The sequence below is a fragment of the Polypterus senegalus genome, chromosome 8 (assembly GCF_016835505.1).
Source record: "Polypterus senegalus isolate Bchr_013 chromosome 8, ASM1683550v1, whole genome shotgun sequence".
Taxonomy (NCBI): Eukaryota; Metazoa; Chordata; class Cladistia; order Polypteriformes; family Polypteridae; genus Polypterus; species Polypterus senegalus.
In genome coordinates, this window is record NC_053161.1 from 155,879,535 (window position 1) to 155,888,920 (window position 9,386).

Sequence of the window (9,386 nt, forward strand, 5' to 3'; positions counted from 1 at the left end):
AAACAGGCGTCGAAGATTTGAAGATAAGTGTCGGCCCCTAATAAATCCAGTTTGGTCTTGTGATATTATTGAGGGGAGCACTTTCTCCATCCTTCTAGCTATGATTTTAGAGAGTATTTTAACGTCGTTATTCAGAAGTGAAATTGGTCTGTATGATGCACATTGTAATAAGTCCTTATTTTGTTTTGGAAAGACAGTGATTAGTGCTTGGCGAAAGGTTTGTGGAAGAGATTGGTTATCTCTGGCTTCTGTAAATGTTGCTAATAGGAGGGAGCTAGCTGAGCGGAGAATTTCTTGTAAAACTCTGCAGGGTAGCCATCAGGGCCTGCTGCTTTTCCACCTTGGAGTGACTTTATAGCATCCAGTAATTCTGATAATGACAGAGGTTTATCGAGCTCCTCCACACTAATAGCGTCAATTTGTGGTATCTGTAATTTATCCAGAAATGCATTAGATTGTATATTGTCTTCTTTAAACTCAGTAGTATATAGGGATTTATAGTAGTCTCTAAAAGTGTACATTATATTTTTGTGTTCGATGATTTTATCTCCATTCGTGTTAGTAATTACCGAGATTGCGTTGCGCACTTCTTGCTTGTGAATTTGTTGCGCTAAAAGCTTATTAGCTTTCTCTCCATGTTCATAATAATGATGTCTGGATTTGTAAATTAGTTGTTCGGTTTCTTTAGTTGTCAAGAGGTTTAATTCTGAATGTAGAGCCTGCCTCCTCTTATGTAGAGTCTCGCTTGGTAGTCTGGCATGTTCTTCATCTATTTTAGTAATTTCGCTTTTTATCTCTGCTACTTTCTTCGCTTCGGATTTATTTCTGTGGGAAAGATATGAGATAATCTGTCCTCTTAAGAAGGCCTTAAGAGTTTCCCAGAGTATTCCTGCAGAGATCTCAGGGGATGTATTTGTCTCTAGAAAGAATTCAATTTGTTTGGATATAAATTCAGTACAATTCTCGTCAGCTAATAGAAGCGGATTGAGACGCCATCTGCGGGGTGAGTGTATGGGGCTTAGTAATTTCAGCTCCAAGATCATCGGAGCATGGTCTGAAATAACAATAGCATCGTATTTACAAGATTTAATCTTAGGCAAGAAGTTATTATCTATAAAGAAGTAATCAATCCTTGAGTAGCAATGATGTACTGGTGAGTAGAAAGAATATGTTCTTGAATTTGGGTTTAAAAACCTCCAGGGATCTGATAAGTTGTGATCAGTTAAAAACTTTGTAATTATCTTTGCGGTGTTAGTTGCCGTTCCCCCTGTGGAGGAAGCACAAGATAATCATATACCGGTCATGGTTGATTTATGATTATGATTGATTGGTTATGATATTTTACAGGATTATTGGACCGAAAAAGAAAGGTTGAAGTGGGAAAAACACTGGTTTGAGACAATAGATACTGTTTGTTTTATTCCAGAGGACTAATGAGAATTTTTAGAAGTGTTATTTCAATTAATTTATAGACTATTGTTTAATAATATTTAACTTTTAGTTTTGTTGTTTATTTAGATCTTCAGGTCTTTTAAATCAGATTGATGGATAATTTTTAACCAATTTAGATTTTTTAAATGAAGGACTAGACCTGGCCAGAGGCTAATTTTCCCTATTACCTAACCAAGCCAGTGCTAACAAATATGCAAAAGATATTGCGTGGTAGAAAGTAAAGGAGGTGTTACCAACAAGATCAGCAGACTATAAAAGTAATTTGTGAAAAGAAAAAATATGTCCAAGAGTAAATGTCATTTGGAAATGTGAAACAGCAAATGAATCATGGAACATGGTAGAAACAAGGTAGAATAACCGGTATAAAGGCAAACAAATAACAAAAGGCCTGAAGGTGGTTTACGGCCTAGAAAAGACTAAAGGAGTCACCCAATTAAAAATCATACTATTATGACCCTGCCCGATCTGCGCTTTTTACTTTGCGACTTGAGTCCCCTTCCGATTTGTCTCGCTCTGTGTTTAATTAAAATTTATTTCACAATGCTGGCCAATTTGTTCTGCACATGTCCAATGTTTTACGACACACATCACTCTTCAGGGTTTGAATTGTACTTGCAAGTCATTTTTGTGTTGCCATTTATCTCCGTCTATAAGTGGACTTCTTACTGAAAAAGATGGCAACTTTTGAATTTTATAACACCTTGGAAGAATATTTGTTGCCTGAAAAAGTTAACTCCAATCGAAAGAAGAGGAAGCAAAATGAAATGCGACGTGTGTCTGTGAACTGGTACTTGATTCAAATAAAAAACGTTCTTTCTTCTTTGTCTTCGTTGTTTTGTTCTACAAGTACCTCTTCTAAAAATGGATCCTTTCCCAACAAAATGAAAATTTTATTTCTTCCAAAATTTCTTCACAAGATCACTTATCAGTCTATAATAAATTCATCATCTGAATCTCATACACCTATTACTGTAGTCGTGCGCGGATGCGCAGCGCTTTACTATTATGCCCTGCCCGATCTGCACTTTTTACTTTGCGACATGAGTCCCCTTATGATTTATCTTGCTCTGTTCTTAATTAAAATTAATTTATAGTGGATATGTACAGCTTTTTGTAAGTACTAAATATTGATTAAAAAAACAATAAGGATTTTCATTTTTAGTTGCAATACGACCATCGTAATCTCGTGGTTTAAATGTGAAAGTCACAGCATTTTCCATATTTGGATTAATGGATGTATTTAATTTATTTCATAACACCCTATTAGTATTTGGTGGTGTTTCTTTTAACATTTGTTCATATATTTTATCTTAAAGAGAACAGCATGCTAATAATTAAGCAAAACAATGTAATCGAGGTGTCGAATTAGGAATAGAATTAGGAGTGCACAACTGACACTCGACCAGTGTAAAGTGTGCCCTCCAAAGCCATCTGTATTTTTTTATTATGTTAATATCAAATTACATCAATACAATATTTTTCCATAATAAAGTAAACAAATTACAATGATGAAGGCTAAATTACATACAAGAGTAGCAACAACTAAGTTATTACAAGAAAGCAGGATACAGATAATAGTATTACAAATTTTTAATGAAGCAGCTCAGAATCCTACATGTTTTAATTGCTTTAGTGTGTTTTTCATTTTTTAAAGCTATGTCTAGCATATTAATGACCATACAGATAGATGTAATAGAGGGTCTAAAATTCTAAACTTTACACTTATGAATAGGAAATTTATGAAGCAAGGAAACCACAGTTACTGCATCTTCTAACATTTAGTCTTCAATAATAAAACATTTCAGAATAGGAGCAGAAGTAAAAGAAATGTGAGAGGGGGATGTGTCTTCATTTGTACAAAAATTACATTTTGGGGACATATTAATGTCATACTTATGAATTAATTTATTTGGGTACTATTTACTCATAATTTTAAAATGGATTTCTTTAACCTTATTTAGCAGAAAAAATTCTATGGCAGAAAACAGGCAATTTTAAAATTTGTGATGTCCAAAGCCATCAGAGAAGTGTGGTGTGTGTCTGTTGTGACACAGTGACAGGCTGGGCACCTGCTGTTGTCACATGTCATTAGCTTATCGTTTAAGCTGTTGGTTTAGCAGGAGTACACACACATACATTTAACTGAATATAATGGAGAAGGCTTGCTCCTTAGAAGTAACTTATTTCGTATTGCTGCAGTTAGAAAAACAATGCCCCTTTATTGTACTTTTTTTTCTTGACCTCACAGGATGCCCAGTGGTAACCAGCCTTCCATGTGGCTTAACAGATACCAGTGTACCCGAATTCTGAGACACAACTGGATGTTCTTTTCTTCTGCTTTTAAGATTCCCAATTCAGGATGATGTGCAGTTCATGTTACATTTACTATTTCTACAGTTAAGACTACTGAGGCTTTAAGTTTCAGAAGTAATTTGTGCACAATTCCTGCAAAGCCTCCCCATATTATTTGTTTTGTAATATTTTGTTGCCTTCAATACTATCATGTATGTCCGCTCACTCTGTCCAGTAACTAACATGGGCTTTTTAATTTTAGATAGAAAGCCTCAGAGTGTGAATCCTCACAAACACAGAGACTGAGGAGCATCTGTCCCAGCAGTCACTAAACAGGGATGTTGTTAAGTTTTGCAAAATAACATTTATTTTCTTAAGTTACTGTGCTTTGTTGTTGGATTTTGAAGGAGCCGAGAGTTATTTTTAACTTAAAACAAAACTAAGGCAGGAGAGAAAAACTAAGATGTTTTCATGTAAGTAATGACACTTGAGCATATCACATTAGAAGTTTAAATATACAGAGATTGTAACACAATTTCTACTGTATATCCAATGTAAAAGAAAAAAAATTATGCTACATATGATAGTTAAGTTGGGGTTCTTTCAACATCCAACAAAAAACCACAGTAATTCAAAAAAATATTATTAGTTAGACTTTACTGTAAGCAGAACTTTATCTGTTGTGATGATTAACTTTGGTAATAATTGATCCACAGGTGAACCAAGAAGGGAGACAGAAAAAGAAGTAAGGGTACACTTTATTAATGTTTGAATTCTGTGAGTGAACATGATGTATCTACTGTGTTTATGTTTTTAACAGTTACAGTGAAATAGAAGAGTCTGGTCATGTTATGGGGCAGCAGTTAAAGAAGAAGGATGGAGACGTGTGCCATGTTGAAGTAGTGGCTGGCCCTCTTGCCCAGCACTTCTAGAATCCTCCAGCTAAACCTCTGCTCTGATCTGCTTTGCCTTTGTTTTTTTTTCTTCAGAAGACCGTCACAGTCTCATTACACTGGCTGCCTGTCTCACATAGAATTGATTTCAAGGTTCTATTAAATATATAGAAGGATTTGAGTATTTTAGACCCTGCCTGTATTTTGGAGTGTCTGCTCCCAACATTTCTTTTCTCAAACGTTGCTTTGCTTTTTATTCCAAGATCAACAATAAAAACCGGCAGATTTCTGTATTCATGCAACAAAATCTGGAACGCTTTGCCAATAGAGACGTGCCAGGCTACAAATGTCAAGCATTTCAAAAAACTTCAACAAGCCAACTTTTCTAATTTGGCTTTTTTAATTACTTGCATTGGTTGTAATAGACTAGAAATGTTACTGTGTACAGTTTGTAAGATCTGCACTGGGCAGTAACTTCTACTGTTTTTCTCTGTTGTCTTTTTCCAGTTTATTGCAATGGTGCCCCCCTGCATCTCCACTGTCTGTTACATGAACTCCAAATGCCCGTGATGCCAGAGAGAAAAAAAGTTCACAAGACGTCCTGAAATGGAATTGTGATTGCAGTGAGACGGCCACAATTATGTACGCTGGGATGTGCAGATGGGGCTGTGCAGGCTTTGGCTTGGAACCACCAGAGGTTTATTATCTCCAGTATCCTTGAAGGCTGCAAGTTTGTCTTTGTCCCCGGCCATTTGTCCAGGCAGTGTATTATTTACAAAGGACAGGGACCCCTCCATTTGCTTCTTATTTACTTTTATAATGCCTTCAATTTTCTTTGTAACTATATTTTTGTACAGCAATTTGAGTTACAATTGTAAGCAAAGGTGATATAAAAATATTATTAGTGAACAAATGTTAAGGGACAGATCAGGAAAAATGTCACTTTAAATAGAACAAATTTTTTTATGGAATATTGCTGGATAATAACTCTTTGACTCTGATTAGTATCTTGTTCATAAAGTTAAAATAGCATTTTTCCTTTTTTGACAAATTTAATGATTCACTTTTACTGTGTTCTAAACCTTGGCTATCATTTTTTTTAAATCTCTAAATATGTTTGTGTTCCCTTTCCCTAATAGTTTTTAAAACCTCCTCATTGTTGGCCATTTTCATTGTATTGGTGTTTTAGTTCAATGAATTTACCATTTATACATCTTTATTATGACTGAATTTTCTACTCATAAGGTTGTATACACGGATGCCAGAGGCCAGAAGCAAGCCGTGCGCACAGATACCACAGGCCAGAAGCAAGCCGTGCACAAGGATGCCAGAGGCCAGAAGCAAGCTGTGCCAAAAGCTCACGCACACAGCACCTTCGCTGCAGGAATGCCAGACGCCAGAAGCAAGCCGTGCCGAAAGCGCACACGCACAACGCATTAGCGCCCCAGAGTCAAACCCAGCGGCTTCCCAGAGTCAGTAGGTGACGCCCAAACAACACAACACAACCTGTAAGCTAAACTTGAGGTAAAGTGTGCACGCCAACAATTTTCCATTGTGACTTATTTAAACTTGAAGTAGTGGTGACTACTGACAGTGCCAGCAGTCAGTGTTCTCCACTCCACAGTGCCAGCAGTACTCCACTACACTGTGCCAGCAGTCAGTGTGACAGCTGTCAGCGTGGCTTATTTGAATCACATTAGGGTATTTCAGTGTTAAAAGTAAGTTTGTTTATGATTCCTAACATGAATTTTTTATTTCCAATTTACTTTATTTAAACCTTTGCACTCCGATATTTTTTTTATTTATGAGTGCAGCAACTCAAACACAATTTGGACTTAAATGACATAACAATTAAATGTCAATTTTAGTTTTAATAAATTTGTTAATTTTAGTACAAATATATTTATTTCATTAAATAAACACTTTCCCAGGACGCTCCCACCCTCCATGATTTTTCATCCCTCAAGAGACTGGAGGGAACAGAAAGTGATTGCCATTCTTGGATTTGCGATTCTTTAGAGAATCGGGGGTTTACTGGTATACATATATATAATTTGTGTATCATTTTTTTGACATTGATATGTCACTTTTATTTTTAAACATACCAATTATTCAATAAAAAATGTATAAAAAAGTGTATTGTATTTCCTTTTTTTAAAGTTATAAAAATGAACTGGCTCTATCAATATGGGTGAATAAAACTGTTCACATGAACTCTGTCCATATGGTGTTAATCATAAACTGAACTACTTCATGCTGTTTAAATTCTGCTCAGTCACTGGAGAATATTTTATTTTACAGCTGTTAAATTCAGTTCAGTTTTATTATCTTAATAGATAAGTTTGGCTTCTTGGGGGGTTTTACAGAGACACCTTGAAACAACATTAAAAACACATCACTAAGAACAAACTTATTACAAATATGAACTATAGCAGCAAGCAACCTACTGTAAAAAAACATGAAATAGATTGATTCAAGTGGTAACTGCTCACTCACTTAATTTAAGTCTGTGGATGTAAAGTTGAACTTCTTCGTAAGATTAATAGCTGTTGGAATAAATGAGGATTTTAACCGGTGGCTTTATACTCTTGATTCCTTCAGCATCTGACCTGATTGCAAAACTGAGAATGAATTAAAAGAAGTTTAACAAGTGGACTGTCACAGGTAACACTAAGTGGGAAAGTCAGCACAATACCATGCAACACAGTGTTAATTCTTTTCTTTTGTTGAAAAAGGACCATTTATTTCTATAAATCTGGTTGGCTACATTAGGTTTTGTAAACCTGATGCCTTAAAACAAATGGCAATTTTATTAATAATAATTGATATCTAAAGATATTTTTAAACAAACACAATTTGTCCATAGAAGGAAATTGCAACAACAGTTCAAATCGGAAAGGGGACTTTATATAATTTATTATGTGAGTGGAAAAAAAAACATTACATACTTGTGTGTAGTTAACAGTGAGAAAAGCGCTTTATAAATGCAAAGAATTATTATTATTATTATTATTAATATATATATATATACATACAAGCACAGACAGTACCTGCCGAATAATACACACCTATGCTTCCCCTTACAGCGGTCAAAGCTGTTTTGTTTATTTAGCAGGATAATTATTTTTATTATGGTAAACTAATGTGGAACTAAAATGAATATACCGCAATGTCAAGTTGTGAATCGGCATGCACAGTTCAGATCGGGCCGTGCCGTAAAGTGGATTTTTAAATTTTTTTTCATTTAGCGTATGCGGTGTGTGTCACTACCTGGTACTTGTTGCTGGCCCGATTTTGTGCATGCGTGCATATTGAAAGGCTACGTCATTGCACACTTTACGGTGCTGCCCAATCTGTTTAACGCATGTATGAACACTTTACGGCATGTTAGGCTTTCAATACGCCTGCACGTGCGGATCGGGCAGGCACACAGATCGGGTAGTGACAGGGTGATACTAAACATAGGGAAAGAGGCATTATGGTGGTCAGGAAACAAAACGGTAAAGAAGAAGTTTGTGACAACTAAAGGAATATTACAAAAACACCTTCAAGGAGTAAAGGGAATATATGATGAGATAGGATAGGAAGCAGTAGCAATCATGGAAGGAAATTAAAAATAATGACAATCTGATAGATGGGTGGGTGAATAAAGATGAAATTCAATTATAGAAGAATTTGGATATATAGGGGTAAATAATATGAGGGAAAGGTGATTGGAGCATGATGCAGGGGTGTGTGGTGATGATGGTTGTTACAGTGAATCCAAGGATGGTATGGAAATGAATCCATAACTAACAGGATCACTGTAAAGAGTAATGTTTAGCAAAATGAGTTTAAACAAAGAAAAAAAAATCTGTTATCAGTTTAATATTTGATGTCTCCCAGCTTGGGGCTTTCAGATTAAGCTCATTTTAGCCCTGGGGACCGAGCTTTCAGGGGCTTGCTCCACTCAGTCCATGCATTGCACTGGTACTGCAGTGTCTCCGAGAGCAGTGCACCATCCTCTCTGAGTTGTCCAAAATAAGATGAAAACTTTTCATGATTCTAGAAGCAGACTTGGAGCCGAGGGAAGTTTGAGTGAGTGAGCAGCACTGAAAGATGCATGCCAGCTAAAGGGTGTGTGCTTCCAGCAAAGAACGATTGCATACAAGCAATCAAGCAGAGGCAAATGGCTGAAATCTGACTTCTCCAGTAAATATAGCGCAGGCTCAAATGCTGGAGAGAGTGTATTTGGGGCCAGCATGGTCAAGAGAGCTGCAAGAATCTTCATTCATTCTCTCATGCACTCACGGAACGGGTCTGCTAGTCAGTCGAGTCCAGAGGCTACCCAGACCAGCATCAAGAACATGAAAGAATCATACGGATGGATGGTGAGATGGATCGAATGAACCCCTGTAAGTGTCTCTCCCTGCCCCTTGGGCCCATTTTCCCATACTTTTTTTTCAGAGAAGGTTATTAATTCAAATCTCCCTTTTTCTCCATTTTTCTCTCTCTAACTCTCCCCTCTTGTTTGTTTTTCAACCAAACTCCTGGACCCCTCTCCTCCCAACATCTGTATATGGCTTGAGTCTGGAAGGAGCATCGGGCAAGGCATTGGAGGGCCTGCCAGTGGGAATACCTTCTTCCCTCAGCTACACCCTTTACCCTGCCCCTTGGCCACATAGCCAATCACTTAACGACAGGGTCTCCAGGCATTTGCAGACAGGATGACTGAAGGGGAAGGGGGTGTTGGACTGTGAAAGGGGAAAA

At 36.7% G+C, this 9,386-nt stretch overlaps 1 pseudogene; it reads left to right on the plus strand.

The window, feature by feature from the left end:
• The first annotated feature begins 8,436 nt into the window (after positions 1 to 8,436).
• On the plus strand, positions 8,437 to 8,640 carry LOC120534783 (annotated as a pseudogene).
• The last annotated feature ends 746 nt before the right edge of the window (positions 8,641 to 9,386 follow it).